The sequence below is a fragment of the Ictidomys tridecemlineatus genome, chromosome 7 (assembly GCF_052094955.1).
Source record: "Ictidomys tridecemlineatus isolate mIctTri1 chromosome 7, mIctTri1.hap1, whole genome shotgun sequence".
NCBI classification, from domain to species: domain Eukaryota; kingdom Metazoa; phylum Chordata; class Mammalia; order Rodentia; family Sciuridae; genus Ictidomys; species Ictidomys tridecemlineatus.
In genome coordinates this window covers 156,100,279-156,112,949 of record NC_135483.1, presented here as the reverse complement: position 1 = coordinate 156,112,949, position 12,671 = coordinate 156,100,279, and the positions used below count along the sequence as shown (strand labels likewise).

At 40.1% G+C, this 12,671-nt stretch overlaps 1 protein-coding gene across 6 annotated transcripts in view; it reads right to left on the bottom strand.

Annotated features, from left to right (window-relative positions):
- Window positions 1–11,234, bottom strand: part of Mfsd6 (major facilitator superfamily domain containing 6) — a 61,408-nt gene extending 50,174 nt beyond the window's left edge. For 2 of the 6 annotated variants that reach the window (XM_078017728.1, XM_040294605.2), the window contains exon 1: window positions 10,368–10,774. The gene's annotated coding sequence lies outside the window, so the exon portion shown is untranslated. Of the gene's footprint in view, window positions 1–10,367; window positions 10,775–10,930 lie in introns of those variants that run through there. The other 4 variants (XM_078017730.1, XM_078017727.1, XM_078017732.1 and 1 more) reach the window with 4 other exon arrangements.
- Between the last annotated feature and the right edge of the window lie 1,437 nt (window positions 11,235–12,671).

The following is a 12,671-nucleotide window of genomic DNA, read 5'->3' as shown; positions in this document are numbered from 1 at the left end:
ATTATTCCAAGATGGGAAATGAAGAAGAAATAGTGCTTCTTTAAAAGATTTATATTAGGATTGTGGACCTCTGAGACCACCAGACAGCCACAGATGACAGAGGGTCTGACTGTCAGGCTGAAAGAGGATTCAACACAAAGCACAAAGTTAGTAACTTACACTGAAAATGAAGATTTTTTTTTAACCCAACAGCTATAAATGTAGCAATAACCATTAGATGGCATATGCTGTTGGTGACCCACAGTTCACAGGGCAAAGACCATGCAATTCCTACTCTCAAGCCCAATGGTGAGAGACTTGAAGGCAAAGAACCACAACATACCATGCCATGTGTTAAACCAGAAACGGACACTGTAATGCAGAAGTCCCTGGGGTGGGATCTTGAGGAAGCCTTACAGGATGTGTAGAGCAACCCAGAAGAAGAATAGGGTGCTGATCCAGAGACCTGTGTAAATGCCAAGGGGTTCCTGAGAAGTGGAAGAGACTGGCAGAGACAGGAATCACTGACTAGCTTTGAGGTTCTGGAAAAGCTTTTAACATCTCAGTTTCCTCACCTACAGGTGAGGCTCATCAGAACACCTTTCCTTCTCGACAGCTGTGAGGGTGAAAGCATATCATGCATGTTGGACTCTTAGCACAGTGCTTGATAAACACTGAGAACCTCTAGGTATTCTTTATTTTGAGAGCAATGGGGAGCCACTGATGTGAATGAAGCAGGAGAAGAGCATGACCACATTTACAGAAAACAGACCGCAGGGTTTTGCTACTGCAACACCTACTAAGAATTCCCTGACATTCAAATTCTTATTTAAGTGTGTGGCCTTAATTCTAAAGGCAAGAAAAACTTCCAGAACTTTGTAATTCAGGGGCACTCAGCCACAGAGCCACATTACCAGCCTTATTTTGTATTTTATTTAGAGATAGGGTCTGAGTTGCTTAGCACCTTGCTTTTACTGAGGCTGGCTTTGAACTCGTGATCCTCCTGCCTTAGCCTCCTGAGTCGCTGGGATTATAGGCACGGGCCACCACACTTGGCCATTTTATGGATATCTTTTATCCAACCAAAAAGATTATAAACTCCTTGAGAGAGGAATCTAGTGCTTTGCATATTTCCATTTACTTCTGTAAGCTCTTGCAAATATTGGTTATTTTTGGTAAGCATTTGATGAAAATATAGGATTTTTATTAAAGTTTAATGTGATCAGAGAGTAATTTTAGGAAATAGAGGAGAAAGAAGTTTCAGTATTTCTCCTGGTCTTGACAGATCAGTGCCACTTCAAGCTCCATTTTCCTCATCATAAAATGGTGATTAAAAAACACAAAACTAAGTGAATTGACCCACAGAGAAATTCTGGGCTTAAATGAAATAATATATGAAAAAGTGTTTTGTTAATTCAAAAGCAACATATGAACATTTGGTAGTGGTAGTCGTCACTGTGGTTTTATTCCAGGATATGCTATTTATTTTGCAATTATTCCAAAAGTGTTCTCCCAAGGAAGTATTCTAAAATTCTTTGGCACCATCTAGCATCTGACCTGTCAATGCTCACAGATTTGTGCTCTTGTCTATCTCCCAGTCCACAGCCCAGTGTAAGGTGAGGTCACTGCTTGCTAGAAAACACACTGTTGTGTTATTAATTGGAATTATAGTTGAGTACCTCTGGGCCAGAAATAACTACTCATTTAAAATATAAACGTCTGTAGAAGCATTTTACTTACATTTGTAACATCACAAATCTGCAAGAAAGGAGTTGAAACCCTCCCTAACATTTCCCTTCAATCTGCTGAGAGAGTAAAAAGGAATGAACTGTTTTGATCTCTTAAGGCTGAAAGATAGCTTTTAAGTGTAATGGTGGCTTTAGGAATAAAAGTCAAGTGGATTTTCACTTTAACTTTGTTGAAAAAAATAATCAAATGCCAATGTTAAAAATTACAACTTGGGCCCTTTAGACTTAATTAATCATCATGGAAACAGACTCCTATTTATTTATTTTAGGCTTCTGATTAAATATTGTATCAATATACCACAGTTTAAAACATAAATCTGGCCAGGCAAGGTGGCACATGCCTGTAATCCCTGCGGCTTGGGAAGCTCAGGAAGAAGGATAATAAGTTCAAAGCCAGCCCCAGCAAAAGCAAGGTGCTAAGCAACTCAGAGAAACCCTGTCTTTAAATAAAATACAAAATAAGGCTGGGGATGTGGCTCAGTTGAGTACCCCTGAATTCAACCCCAGGTACCCCCACCAAAAAATACATAAATCTGAAATAGGCCCCAGAATCACATTTCTTTGTACTTTCAAATAAACTTCCTGTCTTAAAACAAGACCAGCCTGAGGAACAAGAAACAGTTCCTATTATAACATGAAAAAAAAAATGTTTTACAAAAGATACCTCTATTGAGGCTGGGGATGTAGCTCAGTGGTAGAGCACTTGCCTAGCACACACCCTGGGTTCAATCACCACCACCACAAAAAAGGGAAAGTATTTATATCTTGTGAGTTTCTCTAGCCAAAAAAATTCAACAGATGTTCAAGATAGTAAATTGAATTTGCAGTTGATACTGTGCATGCATTTGTTGAAGATGGAAAACAATGTAGGGATTTAAGGGGCACACAGAGGCCTTTGTGAATGTAGAAGCAATGTATTTTCATCATCTGTTCCTAAACACAGATCAATAGCCAGGTGGGCAATGAAATGGCTTTTCATGGTAACTAAATGAACAGGCAGGGTTTCAAAAACTCATTGTACTTCAATTATTGAAGCTTAGAAACCATTTCCCCATTGAACCAATATTACAAATAATAGGAGTGCTCAGGTTACTGAATTAACAGTGTTAAGAACCTAAAGTCTACATAATTTTTAAGGGGAAATTCTTTCACTTTTCCATCTGGGATGCTACCAACACATCTCTCCAAGGCATCTCCACCCAGAGCTTGAGATTCTACTCCTTCCTTTCCAGCCAGGAGTCACAGCAATGAGCCTGGGGTCACCAGCCACTTGCTTCCCCCAGGACGACAATACCAACCTGTGGCAGCCATGAATTATTACCAGGGATCTCTGAAAGCCCTAAAAAAGCATATCTCGTGTTCACGTTCTATTTGTTTTCAAATGTTTATTCATGCTACCTTCATATATTTATTTCTCTAATAAATGTTAATGCAAATCTTATTATCTTTCTACCATCATGTACTTTCTCAGGGGATCCTAGGAGAGCAACTATGATCACATGGAAAATCCACAGGATGCTGTCTTCAAACTTCTCACAGGTAATCAGACAGGCAAGAGGTTGGGAGAGGAAGGGGAAGGATGAAACCTGATCAGCACCATCACAGGCCACAGCAAAACCAGGAGCCCAGCAAGTTTACAAGGACCATCTGAAAGTTGTCTCTATTACCAAATTATTTGTTATTTTAATGAATATAAATTTCTTTCTTTGCTAGTAAACTGACATGGAAAACCTTAGATTTCTTGTCTTTTTTTTTAATATTTTTTTTAGTTGGAGATGGACCCAATATCTTTGTTAATTTTTATGTGGTGCTGAGGGTCAAACCCAGTGCCTCACACATGCAAGCCATGTGAGCTACTGCCCCAGCACCTCTTGTCTTTTCATAATATAAAACAAAGGGTTTTTTAAAGATTGGCATTGAAATTGAAAAACATTATTTAAAGTTTTACAGGAATACCTTCCTCAATAAGTTTGTTATATCTTAAAAGTGAAAACAATTTATATAGAATGTATATCTGTTTTTAAAAAAGACAAATTACAATTCAATTGAATGATTTTAGGGACTGTTTTTAAACTCAGTTATGTGAATCCCTCTTTCATACACAAACACACAATTTTTTTCCTCAAATCTCTTCAGAAAAGGACTGACTTCAGTAAATACAATTACTATAAGACTATGGGTCCAGGAACACGAAATACTAGGAACATAGAAAATTCAGACTGTAAAAAAATAAAAATTATAATGAGAAATAAAAACATAATTCTAAGTATTAGTAACATAACACTAGGTTATAGTACTACCCTACATATTATTATAACACTGTATTTATGATGGGTCCTTAATAAATGCTTGTTCAATAAAAGACAGGTCTTATCACTTGATTCTTCTGATACCAGACACTGAGGAAGTTAAGAGGCTTAAGGAAAGCATAATCTACTCATAGGACAAGACATTTTATATAGAAATGTACAGGAGCTTTAGAAGAAAGACACAACTGTTTTGAGTTCACCATTTAAATCAGAATATAGACTTCAAAGTTTAAAAACATTTTCCTATAGATAAGAAGCTACTGTCAATGATCTTTACCTTCACTCCCTAAATACACAACAGTCTAAGAGAATAATTTATATCCTTAGAACATTCCATATGTGTAATCTAACATTGTTTAATTTTGTTTATTATGCTATTAGAGTTCTGATAAATTGAGAGCTGAAATGTGCCATCAATTCTAATGACATAATTACTTTCAGAAAAATGTTTTATTATGTAGCCTACTAAATAAAAAATATACTTCAACATACATGCTATATTGGTACTTTTTAAAATAAAAGTATTCAGTGCTAATGAGGTTGAGGATTGATAGGCACCTTCATTCACTAAGAATAGAAGTATAAACTTTCTAGGAAGCAAAGATTCAAGGTAACCATATTTACCTTAAGAACCTTAAGGTTACAGACCTGTATAATAATCAAAACTGAAACAAAGTAAGCAATTAATAATAGGGGAAGTTAAATGAATCTTGGTAGATCCATATTAGAGAAAAATTAAAATCATATCTATATGATGGGAAAATATAACTTAATTACACAAGAAAATGTATCACACTAAGTGAAAAAAGCAGAACACAATCCTCCATGTAAAGTGAGAGTTTATACCTGTAAATTTATGCACTGCAAATGAAATATGTTTTTTTAAAAAAAAACTTGAAGAAATAATATAAAAATGTTACTAGGTGTTAACTCTGTATATTAAAACTAGAATTTATGTTAATATTTTTTATACTGGGTTGGATTTTTCTTCAGTGAGCACTTCTCTCTTTTAAAATGCATATTTAAAAAGTCATTGTTAAATATGAGACATCTTAGTGACATCTGGGACATCATTTATCCTGGAGTTCTGGCTAAAGTGTGATTACTCACCAATGCCTTGTGGTTCTTAGTAGAAATGACTGAAAGGGACAGTTACAAAGGCTCTGAACTTTGCAAAGATCTTACACCTGTGATAGGGAGACTCATTATATGAATAATAAAATGTGTGTCATTTTTATCCTTTTGAAAATATCACAAAGTCTTTTATTTAAGCTTTCTTAAAAGGTGAATTGGGTTATAAAGGTTCCTTTCTTATAAAGGAACACGATTTTTCATGAAACACAATTCCACAGACATTATTTTAAACAGAATTAAAGGCCCTCATAATAGCTAACGAAGTGTGACTCTCCGGATCAAGTCCTGCTTATCAAAGCAGTGCATTTCTTAAAAGTTCCAAGTAGTGTGCATGCCACTTTGTATGGTCTGGCTTTATTTGTTTAGTATGGGGGCTTCCTGCTTTGCTCTATATGAATGGAACCTCATTTTTCAATGAACCTACTACAGTCTATCTGAACCTCTGTCCCTAAAAGTGTCCAGAACAGTTATGAGAAAAGAATGGGCAACACGAGTCACAAGGACCCACTCCTCCAAGGTAATTCTTCCCTCTTTACCCACCATGGCAGAGGGGCTCAGGGTGCATTCAGTGCATAGGTTTACTGAAGCTGATGCTGCTAGCCATGTGGAAAGTAGAGGGCACCTGACTTCGCTCTAGTAACCCTACACAGGCAGCCAACTACTAGTCCAGACTCGTTACTCACTTTCCCTTGGCATGGTTAACCCGCAAATCAGGCTTGTTCAGACAGCACCAGTTCCTCTTTCTAATTCTCCTTTTTATCCTCCACAAAGCCACACCAGAGCTTCCTCTGCCCACAGCTGACTCATGGTGCTCCCATCTCTCTGTCTGTTTCCCTAGTCTCACTCTTGGTCTCAGATCAAAACACTATTAAACAGTTTGTCAGCGTCATTCAAAGTTGGACTTTCCTATTTTCTATTTGCAGAATGTTTCCTGAATTAGTCTCCCATTCTCAAGTGTCAAGGATTCCTTGTTTTGGATTCCTCCAACAAGTGTCAAGAAAGGTGTCCCTGACCTCCTTAACTCAATCCTTTTCACCTCTTTAAATATGGCTTTTCTACTAGTCTGAATTTCTTCTATCTTTGGAATTCTCTCTCATTCCACCCTGGCCCCCGCATCTAAAATGCAGCAGGACCACAAGGTCATGAGGTAACAGAGAGCTCTCGTTTACATTTTCAAATGTTAACCTGCTTTCAACACAATTGTCAGCATATCCATGGCTCAGTTACACTTACATACTGGACCAAGGCAGATGGCTGCTCCTCTGAATGTACAAAACAACTGGCTGTCAGGCTTAGTTTCTGTTGGTGCTGAAGTAGAGGATGTACATGTGCTCTTTAGAGACACAAACTAGCAATCAGAGTCGCAATATCTATAGCAGACACATATTAATACATATCACCTAAACTCCGGATTTAGTTTTTCCACATTTTTTTAAAAGAAAGTTTTGTTTTGATCTCTGTACCAACAAATCAAACATCATGTGTCTTAGCAAATGACTAAGTTGCCCAGCCAATGAACTTGAGACAGTGTCACTTTACAAAACAATTGATATTTTCCAAATATAAAAATCCAAACACAGCTACAAAGCAAAGGTTACTCAATCCAACAATGGAGCTAAGTACTGGATAACTTGTCATTCAAGATTTAGGAGAATAAGTCAAGCTGATACAAATCCCTTTCACCCCAAAAATGCCAGTATAGTAAATTCCCATAGACAGCAATGTTGGAAAACTAACCATGGAGGGATTTTAAATCCAAATCGAACACTCTTGGTGAAGGCACTAAGGTTATTTCTTTGTCCCACAGAGAATTCATGTCAGTTGTATATATGTTTCTCCTAGGAATCCAAAATGTTGTGCCCTGGGAAATGCCTTGGTAGTTTTGCTTTGAGGAATAAAGTTTTACACAAATGGAATCTGTGCTAGGGTTGAATTGTACACTAGACCTAGAGTTTCCTGAATCAAGAAAAACCTTAAAATGTTCAATATCACCTCAAATTGTCAATATCTCCTCTGCAAAATAACTTTATAATTATCTTTCTCAGGACTTCTACTATGTTTATAATGAACCAAGTTTATTCAGATTTCTTTCACATATAAAATATAAGAAGCATGTGTTTTCTTGGTTCTGGAAAGTCTGAATATATTTGGTTCTATGAATTTTTAAAGATTCTAAGCATTAATTTTTATTAATTTTACATAGAACTGAGCAGAATTATGGGATTGTATTAAATAAATATGTATGCATCAGATTAAATTAACTTGATAACTTGCTGCTCCTGAAGTTGTTAGTAAAATTACATCTAAAGTCATCTGGAGTGTCAATCTCATAAGATGACACAACAGGTAAACTGATTCCTCCAACTCCCGCTTCAAGCAGGTTGTTCTGTAGGGAACAATAATGCTCCCATGGTTGTAGCCACCAGCAAGACCAGGAAGAAAGGAATTCTTACCCTCTAGTCTTAAACAGATGAACTGTGGTATGCACCAGAGCATTCATACAGAGGAGGAAAACTGGGGAGCTGCAGAATATGCTACACTTTAGAAAAAGTAAAAATCAGTTATAAGACTCTTCACTCTTTGCTCCCACATCTGCAGTTCCAAGACCACTGTCTTCCACTTTGATCTCCTGAGATTCATTTCACTTGCTTAAATTATAGAATTTAGGCACACTCAATTTCCTCTCACTTTGGATTTTTATAAAGTGAACTGATGCTATTCTTTGTTTCCCTTTTTAGTTTACATAATAAAAGAACATATGATTATTTTAAAATTTTAAAGCCCAAACCTAACTTTATAAGTAAAAAGGGGAAAACATCCTTTTATTCCACCCCATCCCACTTGCTTAAGATAGCCACTCTTGACAGTTTGGGGACAAGGAGATATGTATGTACCTGTAAGCAGGTTTAAGTAAATGTATACAAATCTCTTCGGCAAGTTGCTTTGTTCACTTAATATATCTTGATTTTTCCCATGCCAATGTACCAAAGTGACTAGCATTTGACTATGCATTTATTGTATTTCTCCCTTTCCCCATAATGAGAACATTCTATCAAGATTTAATGAAAAAGGTGGGTGCAGTGGCACACTCCTGTGATCCCAGCGGTTCAGGAGGCTGAGGCAGGAGGATCTTGAGTTCAAAGCCACCCTCAGCAAAAGCAAGGCACTAAGCAACTCAGTGAGACCCTTTCTCTAAATAAAATACAAAATAGGATGGGGATGTGGCTCAGTGGCTGAATGCCCCTGATCAATCCCCAGTACCCTTCCCCCAAAAAAGAATTAATAAAAAAAATAAATAAATAAATAAAATTTTAAAAGAATTAATGAATATCAAAAGAAGCAAGAAAAAACCCTACTGGTCTAATACTAAATTTTTCTCTGACAAATTAGTTTTTACATTGACTGAAGTCTAAAACTAGAACAAATGGTAAAATATTCATGTTCTGATATATATCTCTATATATTTATATATATAGATATAGATATTTCCATTATAAATACGTAGATTATCCTACATGGATGTTACCATATGTAATATATGTATGTTGAAATAAAGTTAATTTTCAAAGGCAAAAAGAAAAGGAAAGCATTTGCCTAGGTAGTAAGGTTTAATGATCCTGAGTAGGGAGAGACACCAAGTGGAAATTTCCCACACTTTGGAGCCAGGACACACAGGGTCCAAACCTAATTGCATCTCTTCCTGATTGTGGTTAGTATAGAATTACTTAAATTTTTTGAGCTTCCTTTTAATTAGAGAAAAATATTTTCAGATATTTAAAAATAAATGGTGTTAAGATGGTGTGTTGAATATCAATACTCAAAAGTGTCTTATTGCCAGGTGTGGTGGCGCATGCCTGCAATCCCTGCAACTCAGGAGGCTGAAGCAGGAGTATCACAAGTTCAAAGCCAGCCTCAGAAACTTAGTGAGATCTTAAGCAACTTAGTGAGACCCTGCCTAAAAATGAAAAGTAAAAGGGTTGGGGATGTAGCATAGTGGTTAAGCACCTCTGGGTTCAATCCTGGGTCTGGGAAAAAAAAAAGTGCCTTACTACTGTTAATAATCCAGTAATTATACATGATGAAACTCACAGTCCAATATTCACATGACCAAATACCTGAAAACCTTACTATTTTGTCTTTTTGTTTCAGTATGCCTTCATGGTTTTATACTTACCTTATTTGTACACAGAAGGTACCTTAAAAATAAATTATTATAAACACCCTTAGTCACTATTATTTAAATTTTTTTGAAATAGTCTATTCCCCCAGAGCATCTTGTTGCACTGGGCTCATTAATGTTCCAACCTTTTCCCAAGCAATGCTGAATTTTACTTATAAGTTGTGATAAATACCATCCAATCAACTACCACGAAATAACTGAAAACACTCCCCTTGTCTGCCAGTGACCAAGTATCAAAAGTCAAGCTTCCCATTGAAAACTCTAACCTCTCCTTTTGTTTAACAAGGCAGTCAGAGATACTACACCTTTAGTTGGCTAATGCACAGGTCTTGGGGAAGAGATGTTCTGCTCACATCTGGGACCTACCAAATAGTCATCTCTTTTCATAACATGCTGTTAGTCAACTATATATATGTCCACCTACTCTTCACATCCATCTACACTAAAAAGGTTAGATTATCACTAAACTTCTAGAAAAGGCAAAGGAAAATTTAGTCACTACACTACCCAACCATCTTTTTTTTTTTTTTTTCCACAAGTGAGAGAAAACTGGGACCCAGAACCCAAGGGCATCAAACTATTTGGATTTGAGCCTTCACTCTTAAAGATTATTTTCTATTATTCATAGGCCAGGTATCATAGGTTCCAGTTGTACTGTGTGATACTTATTAAACATTTTTTGATTAAAGGAAATGTTTGCTGTTCCTAATGCATGTGGGAGTAGCAAAATGCATCGTGTGCCTGCTTGAAGGGTTATTAATCCACCTGTGTGTGTCCACGTGAGGAGGGGATAAAAGAAAGGGGGAGGTGCATTTGGAATTGTTTACTACTTAAATTTACAGGTAAATTACTGGGTATGGAATAAATAAGACTCACAAGAACTAGCAACCCCCATTACCATCTCAAAAGGGCTTCAGGGACATATCACTAAATTCAAGTACAGAAGGAAGCGCGAAGGGTAGAATTTCTCCTAGGTAGCAGGCCTGAGAAAAGGCTTTTTCCCCCGTATATATTCACCTGGGGAGACTGACAATATCAATTTCCTCCTTCTGCCAAAGCAGGGCCATGTCCTTGTCACTGGGACTGTGTGGAGGTTCTCATCTCCGCCTTTCTCCCAGAGACGTTTGTGCCAAGGACGCAAGTGGGGCTGGGCCGAGAAGGGCCTGGACACCCGGGCCCATCCCTCATCCCCCTTCTCCGGCGGCAACTGGCGTCGGGCGAGGGCTCCCTGGGCAGCGCCTTTGTTTTCCCGACTCCAATTACGTTTGCGGAAGTGCTGCCGGCGCCCGGCACACGGGGGGCGCTGACGGCAGCCTCCCCCAGCACCCTACAAAGATGACAACAGACACCCGAGCCCAGGGGAGGGGGGGAGCGAGCGGCTGGCGACCGTGGTGGGCGCGGAAACGCCCACGCGCGCTCCCTCGGGCCCCTTCCCAAGCCCCCTCCCCGACAGCAGGTGTGCGCGGCGAAGGGTCCCCGCCCTCCCGCGCGGCGCGTCCCCGGCGGGGGAGGCCAGGGCGGGGCTGCGGGGCCTCCCCCGCCGAGCGCGCCCCCTCCCCGCGCACCCGGCACCGACTCACCTGCCTCGGCGGCGGCGCTCAGCTGCGCGGGGCGCGGGGAGCCCTGTCCCCGGGGCGCGGGGCGGCAGCTCCGGGCGCCGGGGCGGCGGCTGTCGGGGCGGTGCGCACCATCTCTGGCGAGTCGCTCGTTCCTGGGGGCTGCGGCGGGCGGGGTGGGGCGGGGCGCGGCGGGGCTGAGGGATGCCGGCTGGGTGGGGCGACCGACAGCCGGGGCCGAGCGCGCCCGCCGGGGCGACCTTCTCCAGCAGCTGCTCTTCTTGGTGCTGGGTCCTCACGGTCGCTGCAGTCGTTCACTACCGGCTGGACCCGATTCAGGGCCGAGCGCCGAGGACCGTCCGCCAGGTGCAGCGCTCCGCCTCCTGCGGCGGCGGCGGATGCGTCGGCCTCCTCCTCCCGGCCTCCCGCCCGCCCTGGCGGCCCCGGGGGACCCGGGACCCGACCCGGCTGGGAAGCGCACTAAGAAGGGGAAAGCGGAGGTCGAGGTTCCAGCCCGCCCGGCCATTATCACCACCACCAGCACCTACCCACCCACCCACACAGGCTTCCGACCGAGACCCCTTCTCCCCATGCAAAAAATTCAGGCCACGGCGAGGAAGAAGACTTGAGATGGGGAGTAGAGGGACGTCTGATCTGAAGATAGTACTAGCCATCATTTATTGAGCGCTTATTAAGAGCCAGACACAAGGCTAACACTATAAAGGCTCTATCACAGTGTCTCAAGTCACAGTCTTGATCGACTGTCCTCAGTTGACTTGGGAGAGAAGGGAGGGAAAGAACGTGGTGAGTTTCACCAACTCACAGAGGCTAAAACACCCTCCTAGCAAGGCACTGCGGGGTATCTGGCGCTTTGCTGAAGAGATCCTGGGTATCCCACTAAGAATGCAATTTAAATTGTATTTCTGGTTAAACGTACAGCGAGGGCGGAGAGTGTAGTCGATTGCATAAAGTATTCATTCAACAAGAATTTTTGTGAGCTTGTGACTGGCTCTAGGGGATGCCATATCCTGGTCTCAGCGTTTATTCTGGCAAGAGCAGAAAATAATGGAAGCTAACATTTATGAATGTTTATTATATATGAAGTACTATTTAAGCTTTTTCATGATCTTATGGGTATAGGTAATGATATTCCCATTTTACAACTAAGAAAACTGAGGCTGAAAGTTAATGTAATCTATCCAAAATTACTGGTAGTAAAAGAAAAAGATGACTTCTTTTAGATCCAGTTGTTAACCTCCTAACCATGAAACCATACTCATGAGAACTTTTTAGGTCTTGGAGCTTCAGAATTTGGAGTCCCTTTTGGGGGAGAATTAAAACAATAAGAAATACTAAGTTGCTAGACCCTCTCCAGGAACCCATGAAATGTGCCTGAAGCCTACAACACAGCCTCTTGATAGATCCATTTACAATATCGACACATAAAAGCAAAAGGTAGTGAGTGCTAAAGTTTTAAATGAAAATGATGAAGGAGATTATTGTTCTAAGAATGACAGATTGTTGTTTGATGTGGCCTGGAGATACCTGCTTACTACTGCATTATTTTAAACTAAATGGTTCATAGAGTGCACAGTTGGTAGCTGTCACAAGAGAATTCTCATTTTTCTGATCTATCAAACTAGTAAATAAACAACTTTTTAAAAGAGAACATAAGGGAAAAAAGCAGACTCTCTTCTTTCAGGTCCTTTCCTTTATGAGAAAAGACAACAGAAAAAAAACTTGGAGAAATATTAGATAGATCTTG